Consider the following 26,505-nt stretch of genomic DNA (forward strand, 5'->3'; position numbering starts at 1 on the left):
GGGGAATACCCAAAATTATATAAATAAATAATATGTGAGTTTAATAACAATTAAAATATAGAACTCCAAAGTGAAAACTGAAACTAGGTGTGTATGAAATAAACCCTCTCGCCGACTAGAAATGTTGGAACATACCCGAACTAGATCGAGCAAAAATTGAAATTAAATACTAAATGTATAAAATATAATCATGTGAATCATCCTCGAAGAATGATAACTCACCACTGATGCTGCTGAAATAAATATTGGGAGCCTATCTATGCGTGATGTTGATGTTATGGACCTAAGCCTACATCATGAAAAGATGTATCGCAAATTATGCATAATTAGTTAGGGAGAATCCAAGATACAATAAAGCTACACAATCTACATAACTGAACAAAAAATATAACTTAGAAGTGACATAAGATGATCATGATACAATATATGAAATACTGAATATGAACAACTGAATGTAATGGCCAAGTTTATATCATGCCGAAACTGAATATAGAACTGTAATTGATAACATGGACATTACACTAGAATCTCATTGTGGGAGCTAGTAATAACCAACATAAAAACCACATGAGCTTAATGTGGATTCCAATGTATACTCCCCATTTAAAAGACCCAATATAACACAACAAAGGTGTAGAGGCATGACTAGCATATTCACAAAATTGAGGCTTACATAGGGGACTTATAAATATATGGGGGAACTCGGTCCTAGGGCTATAACGGTGACTTGGACAATTCCAACTCGATATTAAGACTACTACCTAGTTATTATGTATGTAATAAATATTATTATTAAATTTCTAAAATAAATGATAGGTTAAAATACTTGAATGCTTAGTGAAAATGGAACATTAATGTATTTCAAATTCTCAGGCACGTATATAAATTTATTTGTCCTTGATAATGTAATTAATTAACTTAGAGAATAACATAACTAGGGTTCTGAGTTTATGTGATAAATAAGCAACAATCTCATGAAAAAATGATAATTTTATTTGGATTAGTCTAACAAGTGAATCACAATATCAATTCAGAAATTCTAGAAAACCTAGGTCTAACATGTTATAAAGAATGAAAAATCTGAATCAATAATAGGAACCTAATGGGTAAAACAAACTTAGTAATGAAAATCCACATACAAGTGACATATTCCAAGAAGAAATCATACAATTTTTGGGTAGAAATCGATGACAACTTTTTGCATTCTTGACCTCCGACTGCTTGACTTTTTCCTCTAATTTGCTCTATGTGTCCCTTGATTTCTTTGAATGATGGATTAGGTTAGGATCTTATTTGTTTACTAGGCTAAAACTGATAAAATTAATCCAAGTAGTTTAGGATTTAAAAGACAGTTTAGGGGTACAACGCATAAGTAAAATACTAAACGAACCTTGACTTAAAAGTCTGCAGAAGCTACCAATCGACTGAATACTGGTCCATCGTGTAAATCATCATCTTGTATCAATAGAATTTATTTCTAGGGTCTCAATCTATGGATCAGGGCCAAAACCCGTGGCTTGACCTACGGTCCATGGGTCTGGTCATGGGTTGATACTTACACAATTTCCAAGGTTGTTTTTGGCAGGGTTTCCATGGGCTACCCAATGGTGAACATGGACTGTGACGGGTCCCATGGTATGAAGTTTGGTCAAAATGGTCTCTTCCTTGTGACCTCGAGTGAGAGTACGGTCCATAAGGTTGTCCATGGCCTGTTAAGGGTATCGTGGTCCACCTCTGCTGGGAAAGGGCTAAGTCCACAAATAGGCAAAGGATCGTGAACCCTATCACCCTCTGTGATCCCTTACATGGATCACTAGTTCAGTTGGTTTTCCTATTGTATTTTCTATGTTTTGTTTCTGAGGTGTTAAAATATTACCTCCCCCGCCGCCCTTTGGGATAATTCTTCCCCGAATGGAGAAATTAGGAGAAACCCTCAACAAATCTCCTATAATAACGGGATACACCCAAAATATTTTAAAATCCACGGCACTTAGGGGTCTAGGCCAATTCTTAAATGCCTCCGTTTTCATTGGATAGACCTTTATACCCATATAGTTGAAACAATATGACCAAGAAAAGCAACGAATCTTAGCCAAACCTTACAGTTGCTAAACTTAGCAAAAAGTTTGTCATCCTTGAGGAGTTGCAACACTATCCTCAAATGACTCATATGATCTTCCGTACTCTTGGAGTATACCAAATTATCATCGATAACGACAATCCCAAAAGATTCAAGAATAGTTCCTGAACAGCCGATTCATAAGGTCTATAAAGGTGTCGTGGTATTAGTTAGACCAAAAGACATGACTATAAATTCAGTGTTACCGTATCTTGTTCGTAAAGCTTTTTTTATGAATGTTAACTCCTCTCACTCTATGTTGGTCATAACCCAACCTTAAATCAATCTTCGAAAAGTAACTCGCCCCTTGGAGTTGGCCAAACAAATCATTAATTCTACGGAGAGGATACTTATAATTTACAATGACCTTGTTCAATTGGAGAGAGTCAATACACATCATAATAAACTATATTTCTTTTCCACAACTAATAACGGGGCATCCCATTGAGATATGTTTGGTCAAATATAACCCTTGTATAGAAAATAATTGAGTTTATCTTTCAATTCTTCCAACTCGTCCTGATCCTTAGAGTTAAGAGTAATCGATATGGTTTGAGTATCCGGCAATAAATCTATTCCGGAATCTATTTCCTATTCACGAGGAATTTCAAGCAAGTCATTGGAGAAGACTTTCAGAAAATCTTTCACTAGGGGGACCGACTTAAAAGAAGGAGACTCGGACCCAAGATCCTTGAACCTCACAATATGATAAATACATCCCTTAGAAATCATATTGCAAGTTTCTATACACAAAATAATTTGAACTCTTGGGATTGAACTTCACCCCTTCTACTCTAAGATTGGTTCGTTAGGAAATTGAAACATGACTACCCTTGTTCTACAATCAATAGAAGTAAAACAAGTATTTAATCGATACATCCCTAATATAACATCAAAGTCCAACATATCAAATTCTATCAAATCAAACTATGTGACTCTACTGGACAATGACATGGGACAACTCGTATACACTCTATTAGAAACAATGGATTCACCCACTGTATAGAAACTGAAAAGGTTTCTTAGAAGACATCGTGGAGTATATTAAATTCCATAGCCACTAAAGGAGTTACAAAATAAAAGGTGGCATAAAGATTTAACGATGCATAAACATTAATTGAAACTACTTGCAACATAAAGGTAATAAAATTGGGAGAGATCTCTTGATCACCTTGGGATTGGAGAGCATAGAAGAGGTTCTTCTTAATAACATCAGAGTTAGGATCACTTTCTTGTACTTGATTAATTTTTCTCTGTTAAATCTTTGTTATGGGACAATCTTTAACCATGTGGCCGCTCATTTGACAACCAAATCAAATATCCTTTCCAACTATGAACTTGGTCACATGCCTCTTGCCACATTAGGCACAATTTGATTTATCAGCTTCAGAACCACGACTTTTTCCTCCCGTGTCATTGGGTTTGAGTACTCTATCTTTGTTGGTCCTTGCAACATTGGAAGGAACTTGGTTAGAAAACCTCTTCTCAAATCTTACCTTATCTTGGATCTCTAGCTTACCGTTGGAAGCACCTCTGTCATAGTGTCTTGCCCTCTTAACATCCTTATTTCTCTTCCTATACCTAGTTTCTTAAACTTGGTGAGCATCAAAGATAAATGCCTATATTATCATGAAGCATTTCCTCACGACCCTCTTCCACAAGATCATTGGACACACCCATCACAAAATGACTCATTTTATCTATATTATTAGACACCAAAGACAAAGCATACTAACACAACTTAATGAACTTCAAAGAGTATTCTTGGACTCTCATCCCTTCTATACGAAAGTTGATAAATTCTTCAACTTTTTCCTCTCTTTACTTCCTTGGGAAAATTTTATCAAAAAAAGCCTTCCTAAAATTTCCCAACTTATGGGACCCTCTCTTAAAAGCCCTATTTTCCTTCCATTGAGTTTTACCATATTTGAGCCACATCCTTGAGTTGATATGTGGATTGCTCGACCTTCTCATTCGAAGTTACCCCTATAATAAACAAGATGGTATATACCTTATCAAGAATGTATTGACGCTCCTCGTTTACCTTGGACCCATAGAACATTGGTGGATTCATTCTAGTGAAGTACCTCAAATGCGAAGCCATGGTACTAGAATTTTTATTCAGATGAGTCCCAATTTCCCGATTAGATTGGGCCATCATAACTTGATTTTGTATAGTTACGACTTGAGAATGAGTAGCCATTATTTTGGTCAAGTTTGGGAAGCTTGCCTTGTCTCTCCATCCGTCAAGATTGGAGGATTGAATGAATCTTGACCACCTACAGGAACTTGCTCATTAGAAGGAGCTTGAGTACCTTGGGGAGGAACTCTCACATTCGCAACCTCCTCTACAATCCTTCTTATGGCTGCCCTCCTATTAGTCATATCTTATATCCACGAGAAAAATATTAAAAGGCATGTATAAATAGATGCAAGACTCTAAGGCACAACTATAAGAATATCAAAAGAAGTGAATGTTCCCAAGCATCGTATAGCCTCTCATTCATAAGTGTGGATCGCTTCACACCTATGAACAAGACACTAATAGACATGGTTTATGAGATACCAATCCTAATTATCATTCAATAACCATAGGCTCTAACACCAAGCTTGTCACGACCTAAGATCACCCCTAGTCATAAAACGACATACTCAACCTTAAAGAGGTTTTATCTAAGCCCTTATTATATTATCATTTCATAAGACATTGAAACATACGAAAGTATTTAGAACTTTAACAATCAATGTCAAACTCTTTCATATATGAAAATAGGGTGTCTATACTTGTTTTATTAACAATATTGGTTCAAACACAAGAATATTAACATTAGGACCTTAGAACTTACCATTGGTCTTAGAGAATGCTATCAAAGCCTTTTTTTCTTCTTCAATAAGACCTACTAGCCCAAACCGACACTTGGTAGAAAAATAAGAGAAATATTGGTAATTACATTGAAGGTTTCAAACCCGCCTGAAAAAAAAGATTGTATTTTCATAGGTTTCAAAGGCTTGAAGAAGCGTAGCCTTATTCAAAAGAAATTGATAGGATTTTCTCTCTTCGATTATCTTCTATAATAAGATAAGAGGTAAGAAGCAAGAAAGACTATTTATGAATAGCCCTTTTCAGTTCTAATGTGTGGAATCGAAAATAATTCTATCTTTCTTACGGGATCATAGATTAGAAAATTCCTTATTTCAAGCTTCCATACATGCAGAAGAGTAAGAAAAGGTACACACAGCCCGATCTAGCCAGTGAGCAAGCATGTCCGCTTTTGATTCAATATCTTCCTTAACACCTGGAAAATTATATGCCTCTATGGTAGCCTGCAACGGAATGCAGCTATTGTTGACAGATAGTCATGTTTGCTAGGCCACCTGCCTTATCATGGTTTCCATCCAAACTAGTGCCTTAAGCAGGAAGGCAAATGCAATTTTGTGGTATGTATCGTATATAAGAGAAAGCTTCCTTTTAGGAGTCATCTTTCACCTTTATTAAGGAGATATAAAATAATCTTACTTACTTATAAAGCGGCAAGAAGAACCTTTTTTTCTTTCTTATCTCAAAGTCCACTTTCTCCTCTTTTACTAGTAGTTGAGTGCTCATTGTTGTTCTGATCTTGACCGGATTCAAGCTTCCCAAGATCTATGTTGTTAGGGAACTCTGCAAGGGTCTTACCACCTTCTTGATTTACTATATTTGAGTCTTTGGAGTACATTAGGATTATATTCCGCGCCGAGGATTTGTGCTTGTAGGCCGGGATTAATATTGCAGACCAGCGGATCTGGTGGTGGACAATCGTTGGGACATGGTAAACATTGTCGTAGCACTTGAAGTAGGACAAAGGACTTATCGCGATGCCTTCGAACAAATTTACGATGTCTCCATCACTGACGTTTGTCAAGCATGCCACATGGATTAGCCAGGGTCTTCTTCGATTAATGAGACCTCGATCCCAAAGCCTTCGAAGTATCTTTTTGATAGGTGCCTCTATTTGTATTGGGAATTTGCTGCTGATAGATCTAACCCAGTGTCCCCCTCCTTCCCCCACCGCTTTCTGCCCCGCGAGAATATATAATGACAATGTCATGGCATGAGTCTCAATTGTGATACTACCTATTCAACGTCCGATGGCACCTTGCTCTGACCTGAGCTATGCAACAACAAAATCTCCCTTGGTCCTTTCCGTATGTGCTTGACGGCCCCCCATAAGACTCTTACTTGGGGACTTCTTACTCCAGTTGTTCCAAGAGTCTCCGCTAGTTGAACAGCGTCCAGTAGACTCCCTCTTCCGCTCATCCCCTTTGTCATCTCTTTGATCAGAATACTGTTACCTAGGTTCGTAATCTTAGAAATGATGGCAGAGCGTAGGTGATAAGCTCTTATATGGATACGGTGCTTTGCCCGTAGACGCTTCTCCATCTCTCGCAAGAATTGTATAGGAGTCTTCATTAGAGGGACTTCCCGAATGACCGTACCGAGGAATTCTACCGCAATCCATGCAGCTATGGTTGTTGATCCTGCAAAGTCTACCCAAAGGTTCAAGCCAGATTGTAGGAAGTGGGCGATATGTTTTTGTATTTCTATGAGAAGATCGACGCAACCCAGGATTCTTAGTAGTAGGTTGTCGGCATATCGCGCTTATGGGACACACCTCTCTCTGACCTAATAACTAGTATCGGCTCCCCGCACAGCTCTATTAGCGTCACTTCCTTTTGCAATACTTAAAAGAGTCTCTCATGGCCCAATTATTATTACAATGTTCTGTACCATAAAATTCGGACTTCTAGGTAAACTCGGCGGCTTCTATGAAGAAGGCGGCGCAAAAGAGGCTAGGGCTTGTTAAGGAAGGCGTTAAGGGCCAACAAAGGGTGGAAATGAAAGGCGTTTTGTGGTCCCCCTAAGCCGGGGGGTGCTAGTGGGGGGGGGCACGACGAAACAAGGGAATGAAAGGCCTCTTTGCGTTGGATGCTCTTTAACCTCCCACAATGATGACTTTGTTGTCATGGGGAGAGTTGAAGCTTGCTTCTTCTGAAGACTATTCTTGGTCATCAATACGACCTTTTCTTAATAGAACCTATCTTATTCTCTGAACAATCGGAATTTCGTACTTCTATCGAATCCTCCCTATCTCCTCATTGAGCTTGTGTAGGTAGATGCTGCCTGGTAGGGCCGATAGTAATACACTATGTGGGACGATGTAAGGGACCTTCTCACCTCCTAAGAGTTATCCGGCAGAAAAGACTTTATTAATGGGGTAAAACAACTTGGGATCGTCGATCTCTTCTTTGAAGATTGGGATGAGTCGATGTCGGTCGATGGTCTGAAAACACTTCCTGATGTCGAATTCCAAAAACCTACAAGAGGTTCCCCACTCTTCTTTAATCTGTCTTAGGACTGAGTGGAAGCCTCGACCCAGGTGGAAGTGTGATGTGTCTGGAAACTCGAGGTCGCAAATGGATTCGAGTATCATTCTGATCACCTATTTCATGATCCTTTCTATAGGTAGAACTACTGTGAGTAGTCTAAACATTGACCCTTATTTCATTCTTCATATTGTAAAGGGGAGCAAAGCCTGTTTTTTGCTCCCTCTATTGATAGAAAAAGGGCACTCCTGCCGTCTTTTAAGTGACTCATAGGGATTCCCTTAGCGTAGTCTTTTTCGTTCCTGAGAATGGTCACCAGTTCTACTAGGACCGGAATGATTATCTTTGCCTGATACGTCTACATCCATCCTTGAATGTTGTCGGGTACTGTTAACTTCCCCGCCATTGTTGTAACTTTCACATGTAATCCGTGTAGGTGTGTTCGCACCCCCCTGAGTGGACGAGAAAGAAAGAATTTCTCAAAGCAACCCCTCAGGTTCCAAACCAAGAAGTCAACTTTCCCGTATGAGCATTCGGTACATGTATCAGTCTGTGAAAGAGTGAAATGGTCACCACTACTTAAGATCCCGCCGTAATCATATATAGGTTGTCTGAGCGTTCGCCGCGGTTCTTTGCTATGCTTACACACAAGGCTACCCTTTTCCGAAAGATCTGCAGGACCGCCTATAACTAGTCTTCGGCCAAAGGGGTTTATTGCACAAAAAGGTCGGGGGTAGGCTCCAGAAGAGAGAAGACCAAAAAATGTCAGATGCAAAGCTCCATACCTCTTTAAGATCATATTGGCATACTCTCTCAAAAAAGAAAGAGTAGACCCCATTGAAGACGAGAGTGAGGTACAACAAGTCCATTTCTATCCACTGCCTTTCTCACGGAGTCGTACGTGGACGTTACCGCTCATAAAGCTCCTAGCAAGCAAGCAGTTAGACTTCCTCTAGATGGAATGGAAGTGTGAATGAATCGACATCAAATCTAGGATTTTTATTGTACACGATCTCCATTTTAGTAGTCCTAGCTTTCTACTCCACTATGTGGTAGAGTGTTCGTCCCAACCCCTTCGCAGGGGTACATTTCCTTTTAATTGATATAGGGACTCGGAATTGAATCCCCTTGATTCAAGATCCGAAAGAAGGGTATGGAGTTTATCCAAGGAATGCTCTCCCGTGGCGGTACACAAATTCTCGAGGTCCCTAGCTCCCCGTCCTAGGCTATACCCGTTGGATCTAGGACCACCATGATCGTTAGAATCTCGACCTTGACCTCGAATAGGTCTTTTGCCTCTATTTCAGACAGGTACATGATCCCTATATGGTGAGTATAGGAGAATTTTTCTAGGAGACTTTGCTAAAAAGAATGAACGAAATCCCCCAATCACTTCATCCAGTTGATACAGATAGGGGACCACTCGTGGGGGATGATTCGATGTACCAACTTTGTTCCCCCGGGGAGATACTTTAATAGCAGACAGCACATGTCCTGTTTTTGGTTCAGGCTGATCCACTCACGTGCCCGTTTCCGTAGATTTTTACCATGATTCCAAGAGGACATCAATCCCAAAGTGATCCTCTTCAATCTCAGCCCCACTTGCTTGCTCGGAAGAGGTAGTGATCCCCCGACACTAAAAACCAAAATCCTAGAGAGAAATTTAGAACACAAAATCCCTAAATGGTATAGCACGTAGTTCCAAAGAAAAAATTTAAATAAAGAGATACTAAATAAAAGAAGAATAAAAATAAATAGATTAATAAACCGGTATTTTCTCTTTGAACGAAAACCAAACAATCTCAAAATAAGGATCAACCCCATAATCACTTAAAGGATCAGCATGAGACACTTACCAGTTATTCGAATCGACATTACTCTAATAGCGAAATGCCCAGAAAGGTTGCAATAAGAGAGAGAATGCCTCTAAAGAAAAAAGGTGACATAATAGTACAGAATTTGTTCTCTCACTCCTTGATGGAGGAGCGACATATTGGAAAAAATCCCTTCCTCGGTCCAGGATCGATAGGCGTTCGACTTGAGGAAAGTGCGGTAACATTCAGAATGCCAATTGCCTTGGTGTCTACCTTCGCTTTGAGGGACAAGTAAGCGGCATCTTATTGAATTGATTCACCGTACCTTCCATCTACGAAAATAGAAGAGATGTCTGTTAAGGTCAGCTTCATGAAAGCAAGAAAGGAAGCAAGTTTAGCAAACATAGAGATGGAAAGAGATGGATTTTTCCCAGCTGTTGTCAGATCAATTCCCATTCATTCTTTAATGGAATAGGGAACGGGAAGAGTTGCGGCTATCAGGAATGGGTGATATCCTATGACTAATAGCGCCGACTATCTTTGAATGACCAGGATCAGATGTCAATGGACGAGATGAGCCAACGAAAATTTCAAGTTCAGACTATGATGACCGGCATCCTTGGTATCGCCTTCTCTCATCATTAAAGGCACCGCAAGGCACTAGACTAGAAGGAGGGGATTTTAGGGACGCAAGGAAGACTCTGACTATGCGCTGGCACTAGCCCAGGGAATGAATTCTTCTTTGATTGAAGGAACGGGACAGAAAAAAACCAGAACCATATCCTTTACACATTTAGTTTGATCGTATCTGCTCTATTGCGCGATCATAGCTGTACTGTATTAGATTTGTTATCCGTCTCCCCTGCCCTTTTAAAATAGTCTGGTATGTAACAACACAACTTGAAAGGAAGCCATTCCTAATAGGAAGTTTCCTTGGCTTGAAATTCACTCGCTAATTTGGAATGAGCTACTGAGTTAGAGTACACGAAAGAAGCACCACTTCTTTATCGTCATGAAACTCCACTCTGAACCCAAATCGTAGAACTCGTACATGATAGTTTCTCATCTCAGGTTACTCAATTTAATGATCGGCTAAAATTTATTATCTCATGGATAGGAGTGGGATGTGAGAGAAAGTCTTATGATCCAACTATCTCTTGTTCCCCCTAATTGGCGCAGAGGAGTCTTCATCTTCGTATCCATCGCCACTCCCCATGCTGGTAAAAAAGGGGTCAACCCGATGTCCATAGACGTCTTGAGCGAGTGAGAGCCTTGATCCAAGGCCGGATGATGTCGCAATCCATAGAAGTAGCTTCAATTGAAGGTTGCGAAACTGCAAATAAAGACATTGCTCTACAACTCCTTAAAGGTTGGGGGCTGGACTTTAAGACCTTAGGTTAAAATACCTTTCCTCATTCATGGTCATCTAATACATCATTGTCTTAGGGCCTAAGAGAAGGAAGATAGATCACCAAGGCTTATTTTTAGCCACAACTTAAAGGAAGGTGGCCCGATTAGAATCTTGTACACTTTCCTTATCTTTTTTTTATTGATCCAGCCTCTACCTCATAGAAATCCTATTTAGAAAGCTAGCGCCCGCTCTTGCCCCAATATACGTGTAGGGGGAAGCACCAATGAATGTGAACCTTTATTGTTTCGTTTCCTTTTCTCTTTGAACAAATTAAAAGGAAGGCAGTAGCTCCTCCTACATACGAGTATGGAGATCCTGACTAAGGTATGATTCCATTTTCCTTTGACGACAAAGAAAGTTATATTAGCTTATTCAAATTGGACGGTTTTTTGTTTAATATATCTTTTTGTGCCCTTAATTTTGAGTCTATCAGCTGCAACAAGGGCTGCGGGAACGAGTGTTGTGCTTGACCCAACCGATACCACCATTCATAACCGTGAACCAACCCCTCTTGAGTATAGGCGGGTCTTTCTTTAGAACAGATTTATTCTAGAAAAGAAAACCAAATTGAGAATCAAATTGCACTTGGAGCCTATCGCTAGAACGAATAACACACCAGCGACTAGACTTGCTACGCTAGTAGGGCTTGTGGGCAAATCAAGAGATCTCATTTGTCCTTAAGGATAGTGGGGGCCGAATCATCTGGGTCACCAATAAAGAACCTCTACTCATGCAAAAATCATTAGAGAAGAAAAGTTCACAGAAGGTTGGGAAATAGTACGCCCGATTCACCAGGTTCTACCACTACAGGTCCCAATCATACTCAAAAGAAGAGTTTGATGTTGGGTCAGAAGGAACGCTAGTTATATGCATAACACATACAAGTTAAACGTTGTTTTCGGGGAGCTGGGCAGAAGGAAAAGAGGCTCCTAGATAAAGGTAGCTTGGCTCGCCCAGAAGGTGAGAAGAGTTGAGAAGAAAGTGGCGAACGGGTGCGTAACGCATGGGAATCTACTGAATAGTTTTGACCAAATCTGGAAGAAAACTAAAAAGGTTGTTTGATAAGCCTGCTTAGTATTAGGTATTTGGTCAGGTAAAGGCTCACCGAGCCAATGATGCTTCGCTGGTCTTTTTGGATCATCCACACAGGGACTGAGACACGATGTTGACGCCCATGGGGGGAAGCAGTGGGGAATCTTGGACAATGGGCAAAAGACCGACCAAGAAATATTGCATGAGTGAAGAAGGGCAATGCCTCTTGTAAAGCTCTTTCGTCGAGTGCGCGATCATGACAGTACTTGAGGAATAAGCCCTGGCTAACTCCGTGCCAGCAGTCGCAATAAGACGAAGGGCAAGTCTTTTTCAGAATGATCGGGCGTAAAGGGCACGTAGGCGGTGAATCTGTGTTGCATGGCTATAATCAGCTCGTGCCCTGAGATGTTTGGTCAAGTTCTATAATGAGTGAAACCCTCATTTTGTGTTGCTTAGACATGTGCCTAAGGAGAAAGTCTTTGCAACCAAAGTGAGCCGAGGAGACGAGAGACGTGCCAGCTATAAATTGAGTGCCAGCACCTAGCTGTGCTGTTAGTAAGAAGGTAGCCGGCGCCTTTTGAAGCACTTTCTATTTCTAGTTAGCGCTATTTTTTAATTGCAGGTAGCGCGCTTGACTAATAAGATAGAATGGGCTTTTCTCACTTGTTTAGTAAAGTCATGTTTTTGGCCTTATCTTACAGGTGATGACGACGTCGTGTTGACAGCAGAGAAAGACTCGGCATTCAGGAGAGCCACCCGGTAGTGAAGTAGGTAGTTTGTTTAGTATGCCCCGCCCAAACAAAAGGATTTAAAACAAACAAAAAGGTGTGTATCGCACTCACGAAGGACTGCCGGTGATATAGTGGAGGACGGTGGGGCTGATGTAAAGTCCGCATGGACCTTATGGGCTGGGCCACACACGTGCTACATTGGCAATTACAATGGGAAGAAAGGCTATAAGGCGGAGCAAATCCGAAAAGATTGCTTTAGTTAGGATTGTTCTCTACAACTCGGGAACATGAAGTTTGAATCGCTAGTAATTGCGGATCAGCATGCCGCGGTGAATATGTACCTTGGCCCTGTACACACCGCCTATCACACCTTGGGAATTGGTTTCGCCTGAAGCATCGGACCAATGATCACTCATGAATTCTGTAGAAGACTAGTGCCACAAAGGTCTTTAGTAGTATTATTGGAACATACCACGGTGGGGTCTTTGACTTGGGTGATTTCGTAACAAGGTAGCCGTAGGGGAAACTGTGATTGGATTGAATCGTTCGCAATGGAAATGCACTCTTCCCCCAACTTCCCAACATAGAGGGCTAGCTTGCTTCCACTGGTGGCGGCCGGGCGAAGGGTCCAAAGGACACGTAGCCAGGGGCGAGTCCAAATTCCAATTGTTCAATTTTCCTTCTTGTTCATCAATCAGAAATCAAGAAAAACTGGGCACTACGGTAAGACGTGAAAACACCCAATCCCATTCTGACCTCTATATGTTGAATCCTCTTGCACCATATGTATTGTGATTTTTCGGGATGGTCCAAGCCCAGTGAAAAAATGAAATACAAAAAAATTGTGATGTCAAAATCTTGCGCCCTTGTTTTTCAAATTTCCCAGCTATTGCGTGTTGATTATACTTATTTAAGTATGACGTATTTGTATATTCTATTTTTTTTCTTTTTGATGGCATCATCCGGGTTTTCAAGACCCGGTCAAGGAGTTGGAAAATTTCTTGAATGGATTTCTCTGAGCACAAAATAGAGTGTTTAGTTAAATATTCGTTGGTGTCGAAATGGAGCACCAAGAGTGATTGAACATCTATGGTAATTAATGGTAACATTGATTATCATAGACAGACGATATACTTTTGTAATCTCCGATCATCAACCAAATCCATACCATTATTGTAGAAAGACAATAATGGTTGTGGATTAAAGTTTATTGATTCCTAAGTTTGAACCTTAGCCCCCCCCCCTCCCTGAATCTGAATTATTTGGATTAGTAGGGAGAGTAGATTATGATTGTGTTTTACGACGTTAGAATTAAAGAAAATTACAACACTATTATGAAAACAATAATGCATTTTTTTAGTGCGGTCGAATAAACAAAAAAATGATCTTGGCGGGGTCTGTTTGAATAGACCCGACAACTAAAGGGACTTATTTTTCGGGATCCTTTAGTTGTCTCTATGTCCATGCACAAGGATGTCGCCCTAGCGGGCTGCGATTTCATAAAAACAGTTGTGAAACTGAAACGATGTTGAGGTTTTCTTTATACTGCTCTTTATTTAAAACACTGTACAGTTTCCCTTCAGCGTTTTTACGCTGGGTGTTATTCTAAGAATCACACCATGTTTGTTCCAGTTTCATTTACCTAATAAGGAATTCCCAAGACCATACCTGCGGTATTACAAAAATACGTAAGGGAAAAGCCTGATCATGGTGATTATTTGGTCAGGATATATCTATCTTGGTTTGGTTTATCAAAATAGATTGCGGTGGCTCCTACATTACGACTCCTCACTCAGATATTGATAGTGTCCGCGAAGTTCTTGGAGAAATGAAAACTTCTTCATAGAAGCTTCGACCAATGTATCTTCAACATCTCAAATCCATACCTATATAAAAGGGTATGAATTGTAAACCAACCTGGAAAAGTACTCCATTACTCAATAACTTTGTCCGCTGGTTTCAATATTCGGTGGATGATGTTGTAGACGGAGTTGCGGCTAAATATTTTAAAGAACACAATATCTTTGTGAACTTAAAGCATGAGATAGCAGTGTTCATCTTTAATGTGAATAAAATTCATTCCATTCAAGATGGGTTCTTTTCCCCTGGTATTCTTTGGTCGCAAAGGGTTTATACCCATTTGATTCTAATAATACCTGGTTTGCTAATGATCCCTTGATTTATTTGAAAAACAAGTAGGACCCTCTTTCTCTAGCTTATTAGGGGCTTACCAAGGAGTTCCATTACTGAATGGTAGTGTAACGACCTGTTTAGTCGTTTTAAGCAGCAGATTTTATTTTTGGAAAACTGGCTGAGACGACGGACCCCACGACGAACCGTCATGGGCACGACGGACCGTCGCAGGGTCTCGTTTCAAAACACTTAGAAAATCTGAAATTGGGTACTGAAAATTGACTCTCTAAACTTCGTAACGAAATGGCAGGACGGACCGTCACAGGTGTGACGGACCGTCACAGACTCTTCAGAGAAATTGAGTCTCTGAACTCTGTGACGAAGCAGCAGGACAGACCGTCGCAGGTGCGACGGGCCGTCACAGGTTGCGTAATCCTAGTCTAAGTCGGATTTCCTCAATTGTTTTAAGGGATGTTATTGACTATTCCTGCTTTAATTATATAGTTAGTGGGTTAATGTTAATAAGTCTAATTACTTGGGGGTTAAAAGAGGTAACCTTAAGTTAATTAGTGGGTTATTATTGCCATCTTTTATTCTTAATTATATGCTAATTAGGGTAAAAAAAGAGGGTTTTGAATAAAGAAAATAGAAAGAACAAGAGAAAGAGAGCGAAAGTCGAACGAGAAAGAGGAGAAACGAAGAGAAACAAAGCTTGGGAAATTGCTTGCTTGATCACTAATCTTCGGTGGAGGTAGGTTATGGTTTCTCTTACGATATTGATAGTAAACTCTTAATAGCGAATGATATGTATTGATAATATTGTAAACCCTACTATGTGCTTAATTGTATGCTTGCATGAATGTAATTATACAATTGTGATTATATAAGTATGATGAAGTTATTGAATCCCAAATCTTGCAAAACCCTAATCTCTTTGTTAATGATGAGGCCTTGGTATAAAAGAAGGCGTGATGAACTAAAATAACGAGATTGATGATGCCTTGGTAAGAAATAAGGCTTGATGAATTGATAGAAGAAGATTAGGGGATCGGGTGTCACGAACCAACACGTAGATTTAGGAAATCGAGTGTCACGAACCGACACGTAGATTTAGGGGATCGGGTGTCACGAACCGACACGTAGATTTAGGGGATCGGGTGTCACGAACTGACACGTAGATTTAGGGGATCAGGTGTCACGAACTGACACATAGATTTAGGGGATTCACGAACCGACATGTAGATGTAGGGGATCGGAGTGTCACGTTCCGACACAAAGTAGTAGGGGATCGGAGTGTCACGTACCGACACAAGAGGATTAATGAATATGAGGGAGCGGAGTGTCACGTACCGACACAAGAGAAATAAAGATAATGAATCTTGAAAGATGTTAATATACTCAATCTAATGAACATAATTCCCAAATGAGTATGGTATTGAGGCTTGAGTCCTCATGTGTGAGCTTAACGGTAATTGTTAATGATATAGTACTTGCTGTTGCTACATGTTGAGTATCATAGTTGATTTTATGATATTACTTGGTATATATTGATTTCTATTTTGAGTAGGCCGATGATATTTACTCAGTACCCGTGTTTTGTACTGACCCCTACTTTTATGTTTTCTTCTTGTTTATTTGTGGAGTGCAGCAAACGTGTCGTCATCTTCGACTCAACAGTAACTCTAGCCAGTCTTCATTACTCCGGATATCAGGGTGAGCTAATGCTTCTAGCTTGGACTGGATCTTCCTCTTCATGTCTTGATTCCTTGAAGTTCCGGCATGGACTAGCTTTTATGTATTTTTAGCTTCTTATAAACTCTTAGATTTATTAATTTGAAGTAGATGAACTTGTGATGATGACTTCCAAATTTTGGGAAATAATAGTTATTTGAATTGGTTTTTATTAATGAGTTTAGGTCTTCCGCATTACTTTATGTTGATATTACATTGAAATGTTAAGGTTTAGATTGGTTGGTTCGCTCACATAGGAGGGTAAGTGTGGGTGCCACTCGCGGCTCGATTTTGGGTCGTGACAGGTAGATTGGCTCAGGCCATTGAAGGTGGTGGGAAGCGGTGGATGTTTACTATATGTAATTATATTAAACAAAGACTTCTGCATCCCGTCCATATTTTGGGCTATGAATGTACTATAAATTCATAAGATTGATGGTACATTAAACCAAGAGCGTCCGTTTTAGTATCTAAGAGTAAAATCCCGAAGTCTTGTTACTCTTTTGATTTAAAATCAGCAACGACCGTTGGCCATTGAGTGTTATATACACCTTAATAGAAATGATTTGTGGTAGTAATTTAGCATCTTCAGTAGTCAACAGTTCCTTGGTTCTTAACACCTTTCTCGAATCAAAAGTAGCCTTTCCTACTGGACAACCGTTAGGTTACTATGGTTCATGGTAACTGTTCTCGCTGGCCCATCACTATTTAGTGTGGTTGGTAAATTTGAAGGCTTATCCGCTTCGAAGCACACTATTTGGTTATTATGCCCTTCTTTGTGATTATATCCTAATCACCGACAAGAAGGTGACCAATCAGTACAATAGGTTATTGGATAGACTCAGTGTAACCTTTTCATTTGCTAAATAAATAGTATCTAAAAATGGAACAATTGATTTTGCTAAGAGGTTTTGGATACGAGATATGCAAAAAGATATCTCTCCCATCTCTCTCAAAGTTTTAACCTCCTGTAGAACGACTGTAGGCCTGTGCCTATCTTCCTACCGATACTCGATAGAAATATCAACTTTATTAAGTCTATCGGGTGCATGTTATAAGGTTCATTCTCTCTTGATGTCTTCTCAGTCACCACAATGGGAAAGACTAAAGGCGGCTGCTTGTAAACCACACAGGTTACATCGATTACCTCTTGCTTTTTTGATAGGCATGGATAAAAGTAGCGCCTCAATCCTTATTTGAAGGAGAAAATAATAGATTATGTGCGTGAGGCTGTAAAGCCTAAGCAGATATAAATCTTTCCAAAAGATTTGGTATTTGATGGAGAACAGAAAATCCTTGAGCGGGCTGTTATCCTTAATTGGATGAAATAGTGGTTGACTTGGCTTACTTGGTATCATACTGTACCATTATCACTAGATGTGACCATTGATCAACTATTTGATGTTCCTATATGTGCCACTTCTTGGAAACGATCAAACGAAGATTATGAATTAATCAAGTTTTGGTACGTTTGGAAGTGTTACGATATTGGAGCAGGTTGGAACCTTTGAACTACACCTAGGTGGTTGTTTTGTCCTCCAAATCTCAGCTTTATATTGGTTTATCAGTAGGTATTTAGTGTTCTTCAAGGCAAGGATCTCCTTACCAGTTCTAAGGATTTACCATCCTTACGGAAAATGGATATAGATGATAAGAATTTAGGTGCATCTGAGCACATAAACCCTTTTGGTATAATTCCTCAAGGAAGGGTGACCAAGAGGTGATTGTGGTTGCATTCTGGTTAAATGCTTCCACAAAAACCCAGCCTGCTGAAACGTATTATGTAATAAAAGAATCAACATCGGCATGATATGGATATGAAACTGCATATGCTCGAAGCGGACCGCATCTCGATTTGCCCATGGATAATCTTATGTATTACCCTAAAGAATCATACTGATATCCAGGGCATTTTGTCCTTGAAAGAGAGTCATCTGTCTATTGTAGACATGATAGAAATCATGGTTGGGGCAAAAATAAAGGGTCGGAAGATAGAGATCGTTAATGGAGGGACCATAATACGAATTGGAAAGATGGGGAGAAAGATCGATATGTGCCTCCCCATGAGCGTATAAAGCCAAATTATTAGGAAGGTTGAAAAACTGAGGACATGCTCTTGCGCATCCTCAAAAAAGTTGAAGGTTTAGACAAGATGTGAAAATGCATTAAAAAAATATCCACCCTTAGTTAGACTGTTACCTCACATTCAGTGTCCGTCTAACTATTAAAACTCAGATATGTCATATCGTGTCTCACCTTAATCCAACACCTAAGGGGGCATTTCCTAGTGATACTATGTATAACCCCAAAAGTGAGATCTAAAATTGAGTCACGTCGTGCCAGACGTAAACTAAGGCACTATTTGGGAGGCAACCCAAAATCCATCTTAAATTTGCTTTTGTTTCCGAGTAAAATAATGGTCTGATGTTGGTACAAGTTGATGTGAGGGAAGTGTTTGAAAGAATGTACGAAGGACAATAATAGGTCCGGTTGGCGAATCATTGTTAGGGTTAGCGAACATGATTTCTTCAACCGTTCGACTCACTGAGCCTTCAACTTGGATACTATGAACTCGGCAGTCCATAGAGCATTAGCGGTGTACCACCGTTTAGGTTGTCAATCACAATGAAGAACACTATAGGGATTCCTGCATGAGTAGAAGATCCTCTGACATTTGGTGAAGACACCAAATACTCGATGCTTCACCGAGAGAATGGGCAAGTTTAATAAATATTTCTGAACCGCATAAGATGGTTGGTCACTAAAAGTAAAAGGTTTAAAACTCCATTTTCAATTACTCTCGCTCACTTTTAACTCTACACAAACTCACACCTGCACTGTAGATTTATATTTCTTGTTTTTTAGAGTATTAAAGTTGTTGAATTATGCTCGGATTTGGAATGCATTGACGCCTAACATTTTGTAACATCTTATTCCGCATCAAATGTTAATAACTCAAACCTCGAATTTCTTTAATTACTATTATACTCATTCACATAATATAAATCATTCTTGACTCTCTCTTAGTTGATTGAAGTACATACATTCTCTATTGCAGTCCAACTCCTGTTAAATGCTAGAATCTTGTTTAATGAAGCTTTGAGTTGAATTTATTTACTTTGGGAGTGTGACAATATTGTTAATCCTTGCTTAATTAGTATTTTATAGGTTTATATTGTTTTCCCAGAGGTTGTCGGGTTGAACTTGAAAGGATGATTTTTAAATATGTATATCGAGTTGTTTGGCATGCTGACTAGAGTTTGCCGAATGGTTTGGTTTTTCGCCTAATGTCCCCATATAACTTTTAAATTAATTTCAAATGTGTAGTTGACTCTGTAACTGTTGGTGATAAAGCTTATGTCTTCGAATGCATTCGTCGACTTGCCCAAAGATTTCATGTTTGCCTTTTTGTCTGCATACTTATACACTTAGTGCATTACTTTCAACAAATCGCCTAGATGGATGAAAACTTCATTAACTAGTTTGTGAAGTGACTCTACACTATAAATTTATCTTATTGCCCCTACTTAAATACTCTCTAACTTTATCTTCATGTCTTTGCCAAAATGGCTAGACCAAATGTAGAGGGGAAAGACATGTAATCTTGACTGTTAAGAGCATGGATGTTTAAAGGAGACAAAAAGATAACAGAGCTAGCCAAGAAGAGGAGAGAGAAGAAGAATACAAGTTCCAGCAGGAGGGTTCCTATTGACCCTACTATCCCTTTGTTGAAATGTGGAGTCTACACTGCTATAAACTCCCTTATTGCAGCGTAGAACATGGACAAGATGAATGCAGATAATATCATTGCAGAGGATAAGGCAACTAAAAACAAGGAAAATCAGAATGATAATAACGTGGGGATCATTGTCCCGTTCTAGGCGGATGCCTCAGGCACTGAAGCCCCGACAGATAAAGCAAGTGTCTAGATAGGATCCCCTCTTAATATTACTCTTTTCTTCATTCATTCTCTACGATATATTTTTAGTAATTGCATTTAAGGACGAACACATTTATTTAGCGTGGGTGAGTCTCACCTTTGTTTGCTGACTATATATGTTTGAGTTAAATTGGATTTTGTCTCATATATATAGTTGGGTTGTTGTTTTATATTTTTTTTAATACTTCTTGTGCGATTGTTTAATATTATGGCTCCATTGTTTGATTTTAATTGCAAAATGGACCTTCCAAAAGAATTACTTTTCAATAATGTTTTCCACCGCTTGTGTTGATAGTGGTTGTTCTCGTGTTAAGTATCATTTCCGTTCAATTCAGATAATTTAAATAGTGATTTCAATTGAATATACATGAATGTGTGGCCATACCGAGACCAAATGAATATTCATACACAATATGTAAACTTTTTACATCTTTTTGTGATTAGCCAATTGAAAAATTGATTCTCTTCTAATGATTGTTGCACAGTAGCTAAAGTTTAATGTTTTGTTTAACTTAAGTATTGATGCCTTATGTGATAATCTTACAATGAACCATGCATCAATAAAACTAGAATTTCCCCTGTTAGTCCAGTCAATTGAGTAATGCTTCCTCTTGGATAATCTTAGGCACTTTTGGAAGAGTGTGAGTCAATTTGACATATACCTCTCCTGTGACCCACAATGTGGGTCTGTAAACATCTCTTGAACAACCTTGAACTTTACCTTTCTTTGGAAGAAACTTGTTAGAATATAGACGTTAATTCATCTTCTACCTATAATCCTCGTGACTTTTGGTTTACTGAATAACCAAGTTAAGATAAAAGCTAAAGTTTGGGTATAGTGAAAAGGAAAGGGAAGTCACGAAGTGCAAGAAAAGTCTAATTTAACCCATGGTATTGCAAAGGAATGGAAACCCTCCATGTAAAAAAAATAGAAAAAGAGAAAAAATAAAAATAAAAGAAAATAATTAAAAAGAAGGTTGTACAATAAGTGTACAAAAGAAATTTGGGTTTCCAATCAATTCATGGATGTAAATAATAGGATGACTTAGAATCACTTGAAGAAAAATTAATAAAAGCAGGTAAATAAGACGAAGTGTTGTGGGCACCACAATTCATAAGGATCTTTATTAACTAAGCCTAAATAACCATACCTTAACATTCAGCCCCATTACAAGCCTTGAAAAAACCTTTCTGAGTTTGAGAAACCAGAAATATTCTTGATTGGAAAATAAGGGCAAGCATATGGGTGAAAACATGCATTGTGTTCCTCTTTTTGAGTGTGAGCGTTGTGTCTAATTCCTAAACCTTATATTGATTATAATTTTTCCTTTATTCCAGCAGCTGAGCTCTGAACGAAGAGGATCAAATCATCGGAGAAAGAAGCAGTTTGCGCACCACCAAACTGCTCTGTGAAGAAGTACTATATTGCCCAAAGTCCAAGACTCAATGATGTTTTGTGAAATAACAAAAGGGGGATGAACTATATGAGGTAAATGGATTTAGGAATTCACACCCTCTAACTTTGTTCAGGCTGAATTAAATCCACTAGGCGAGTCCCCGAGTCATTAGTGACCTTAAACAACCTCGCCGAACGACCCATCGCAACACAAAATCTGAAAACTATAAATACTAGGTTTAGTTGTTAATTAGAGAGTCTTAACATTATTCTAGTCATTAGACATTAAACTTTAGTTTTTCATATTTTCTGTTAAGTTTGAAGAAGGGTTTTGGAAGACTTCAATATGGAAGGATTTTATACTCCCCAAATTGAAAGTAATTCTTCTCAATTGTTTTTTCTTAAATCAAGACTTACCTTCTTATACCCATTTGCTTTCAACATTATTGAATGTATGTTGTTTTATTTCTTTATATATGGCTAAAAAGAACCCGTTCTTGTGGTGTAATTTAGCAAATATGAGTTAGTATTATTGTTGGGTCTTGCTTGCAAATAGTTTAGATGTAGTTTAATTGTGATTTCGTCTAGTCATTATTGTTTAATCTAATGGATTTGTAGTTATAAATACAATTTCAACAATGTGTTTTTGGTTTTCGAGAGAGAAAGGTCACAAAAAAAGACCACTAGATTGATGGCTAAGGAGTACATCAATATGAGGTTCAGCCCGAGAGGGCGAGCCATAGTCACATCTCCTAACACACAGCTCGAGAGAGAGAGTGGGTAAGGCGTAGGCTGGTCTTCATGCGGCAAATGGGTGTCCGAGAGTAACCCATTTGAAACGGGGTGTCGCGCCCCATTTTCGCAAAAAACGAGTTTTGTGCACGACCTAACAACTCTTTTGGGATTTTCGAGTTTGGAGTCGCCACCTAACGAATTAAGGCGTGTTAGGGCACCTATCTAACCTAACTAAGACTAACTAAGGTCAACGAGCCAGAGATTAGGGTAAGGGTTCAAATTACCTCGAGGGGAAGGTGTTAGGCATCCCTCGAGGTCCACAAGTGTGGGTCCAGGCCGTATCTCATGCAATCTATGTGGGGGTTACAATTATCAATCAAGGTCACTTCATTTTATTGATTTATTTAATCTTCCTAAGTGATAACAAATACAAAATAATTAATACTATTTTTCATTAATTTGAGCATGCAAGGGTAGGCTATAGCAATAAATAAACAATCAAGTTTTATTTTTATTTAAGCATATGAGACTATGTTATAAACAAAATTGGCAAATGATAAACGATTAATATGTGCAAAAAGTAAAGTTTGAAAATTGATAAGTTTTGAATATAAAATTTTTTTATTTTTTTTTAAAAAAAATGTTTGTTTCTTTATAGGGATGATGCCGATATTGTTGATCGCGCTCCTCCACCATAGAAACAATTTTGATTTGAGGTCGGTCTAAAAGTAGTTTATCTTTTAGAAAATGATTTAAAGATTTAGTTTACATTTAGGCACATAAATATTTACACATAATTCCTTTTGAAATTCATGGGTAAGTGGTACTTCCGGGGCGCGTCAGGTTTAAAAATTGGAACTAGACCTCGTAGTTCCTTTGACTTTTCACTAACGATAGGTTAGGAGATAGTGCTTATAATTTATTTTCAAAATAAACAATGTCAAAATCAATCCAAAGTTTTAAAGGAAGATTGAATAATGACTTTTTAAGAAAATTATGTTACAAGGTTTTGATATGAAATATTTTTAAAGCCAAGTAATTTGTTAAATGCATGAAATGATTCTAATTTAGTATTATTAAGAAAAATATTGCATCATGAATGCGGAAAACAAATAGGATTACTAATTAAATAATATTAACTAACTTTAAGGGGAGGGCTCAAATATGCACAAACAAATTTTATTTTTTATGGATATGCTAAAAGTTTATTTACAACCCTATAGACATGATTTCTAGGTGTTTAAATAATAGAGTAACATATATATGCATGATTTTGTAAATGATATGAACAATTTAATACTTAGGCATGGTTTCTACGTGATAAGACAAATGAAAATTTATAATATATTTTTAACATCTAACAACCTACTAGATTATTAGGATTTGATTTTAACATTTAAAAAATTAATGGAATCTAGTTATTATTTTTTAAGACTTATTAACAAAAGCGTCAAGCAAATTGAAAATTGATTAGATTATAACGCCTACAAATATTAAATCTAGGTGGTTAAAGACAAACCTATAGGCATGATTTCTAAAAAATTACAATGAACAAGTAGGCATGTAAATCTCCCTCCCCTAGACGATCCCCCAAATAATTTTATATATATGATTACAAATGTTACAACATTCAAATAAATAAATATAAGAAAAAGAAATATAGATTCAAATAAACAAATAAATCTTTCTTCATGGTTGATCTTCAACTTGAACTTCAAGTTTGAAACCAGTTAAAGCAGTCAAATAACGGTTGAGTACATTAGAAATGGTAGCAATGAAAAGCAAGTTGATCCAACCTTTACTCGAACAAAAGTAAAAAGCAAGATAGCGAAGAAGAGCACTTGAATGTCTATTGAAATCTTAATGTATTTAGAGTAGCAAGAGAGAAATGAGAATGAAGAGTGATGAGAACTTGTGATTGAGAGTGAATGAGTGTATGAGTTGTTGAGTTGATGAGTTGATTCTTTCTAATAAATAAAAGGGGTCTTATTTATATAGCAAAGAGGGGTGGACTTAATAAGGGAAATAAATAAATTAAAGAATCAATTATAATACTATTTCCTTATTTTGAAGGAAGTCAAATCAGCCAAGTTATTTAAATATTTTACCAAATATAAGCAAGTAATAAAATGAGAAGAGTAATATATATTTTCCTTAAATAAACGAAGCCAAAATCAGAAAATATTATTTTACCATAAATAAGCAAGTAAGAAATCAATGCAATTCTCTTAACTTAATTAAATATCACTTTTCTAAAAATACAACATGTAAGAATATTAAAGTTAATCAAGGTAATAAATTATCAACAAAAGATGAATATAATATTTTAAGGGATACAAGAAATCAACAAATACCATTTAAAAGATACCGTAACAAATCACAATTGCATCAATATATACTTACCATAAGCAAATCCTAAGCTTAATGAGCTCAACTAAATAAATTAAATTGGATTGAAATTAAATTATAACTCAAGCTATTATACCATTTCCGATAAGACAACTAAGTGATTCAAATACGACGTTACAAAGTTACTCTAACTCTATAGGTTATGATAGATGGAATGAAGTGAATCACAGATAATGTATTAACAAAATTGAATTACAAAGAAACAATTATAACAACATTTCATTATATGCCGTAATTAAGCTAGATAACAAATTATTCTAATTTTCAAAAGGTTTACAATTGATTACGGAATGAAAACAGAGAGGTAAAATGAATCACCAATTTCTTTTTTTTATATTACATCAAGAGGGGATATATGATAATCAAATCATATGGGCAGCTCATTCCAACGATAATTATTTTGGTAGACCAAATGACATAATCACAATGAACGTACTCTAAGATTAAATGACAAGTAAAGAAGCTAAACGAAAATACTCAAGCTGAAGCCACTTATTTTTCCAAATTAAACATGCTGAAAATTTTATGTATTGACACAATAATAACATTAGGAGATTGGATAATAAACTAAATAGAGAAATCGAACCTGGATGGATCTGTTAAGATCCGTCTTTGAGTTTCGCCGGATTTCGATGTCGTTCTTGCCGGAATATATGGCCAAACCTGTCACTGTTGGGGCTGATTGGAGCTGCTGGTTTTGATCTGCTGCTGGTACGTCTGAGCGGTTGCATTCGCTGGAAAATAGAGAGGAAGAGCAGGCTGCTGTCCCGCTAATTTCTGGCTGCAAAAGGAGACGGAGAAAGGGAGAAGAAGAAGAGGAGTGATGGGAGAAGGGGAGAGGGAGGCGGCTGGCGCTGGAGCTTCTATCCGTCTTCCTTCGCGGGTGCCTGGCAGCTCGCCTGAGTGCTGCCAGTGACGGGAAAAGGAAAGCGGAGAAGAAAGGAAGAGAGGAAGAGATGGAGAAGAAGAGGAGTCGAGGAGAGGAAAGAGGGGTCGCCGGTTGAAGCTGCTGTTTGCCATGGCCTCACCTGGCTGCTACTGCTGTCCAGCTGCTGGTCGTAGCAGCTTCCTCGTCAGAAAGAGGGAAGAGCAAGACGAGAAGGAGAAGAGGATAGAAAGAGGGGATTCAGGCAAGGAGAGAGAGGGGAGGAGGAGCGACGGCTATGGAGAAGGGAGGCTCGCCAGCAAGAATGGGGAGAGAGAGAGAGGCGGCTGGAGAAAGGGAGGGGAGGAAGAGAGAGTGAAAAAGTTTAGGTTTTTGAGAGTGAAAAAGTTTAGGTTTTAGTTATTTGATGTTGAGAGAATAAGAGAGTTAATCACAACCGTTAGATTAGATAGAGATGAAGGGTTAGGATTCGCTTATTTTTAAGATGGACGGATGAGATTAAAAGATAATGTTTTGAAATTAGATTGACAAAGATATAGAATGGATAAAATTGCAATTAAAATGGCTAGAATTGAAAATGAAAGAGGGATTATGATTGAAATAAAATTTAATTAGAGTAGCTCGAATTGAAAGAAATTAAAATAGAATAGGCTAGAATTTAAATAATTTTAAGGAAAGTGTAGGAATTACTATTTAACTAAAATACTACATACATTAAAATATTTTTGTATAATTGAAAATCACCTCAATTTTAAAACATTTGAAATAAATTTATAAAGTAAACGATACTAAAATATATGATTT

At 38.1% G+C, this 26,505-nt stretch overlaps 1 long non-coding RNA gene across 1 annotated transcript in view; it reads right to left on the bottom strand.

Annotated features, from left to right (window-relative positions):
* LOC112942146 (uncharacterized) overlaps positions 1 to 26,058 on the bottom strand; it is a 34,196-nt gene extending 8,138 nt beyond the window's left edge. The window contains exons 1-2 of the long non-coding RNA XR_003248146.2: positions 25,402 to 26,058; positions 223 to 289 (exon numbers count right to left, since the gene is read on the bottom strand). This is a non-coding gene — a long non-coding RNA (uncharacterized lncRNA). The remainder of the gene's footprint in view (positions 1 to 222; positions 290 to 25,401) is intronic.
* Positions 26,059 to 26,505: the final 447 nt, after the last annotated feature.

The sequence above is a fragment of the Solanum lycopersicum genome, chromosome 9 (genome assembly GCF_036512215.1).
Source record: "Solanum lycopersicum chromosome 9, SLM_r2.1".
NCBI classification, from domain to species: domain Eukaryota; kingdom Viridiplantae; phylum Streptophyta; class Magnoliopsida; order Solanales; family Solanaceae; genus Solanum; species Solanum lycopersicum.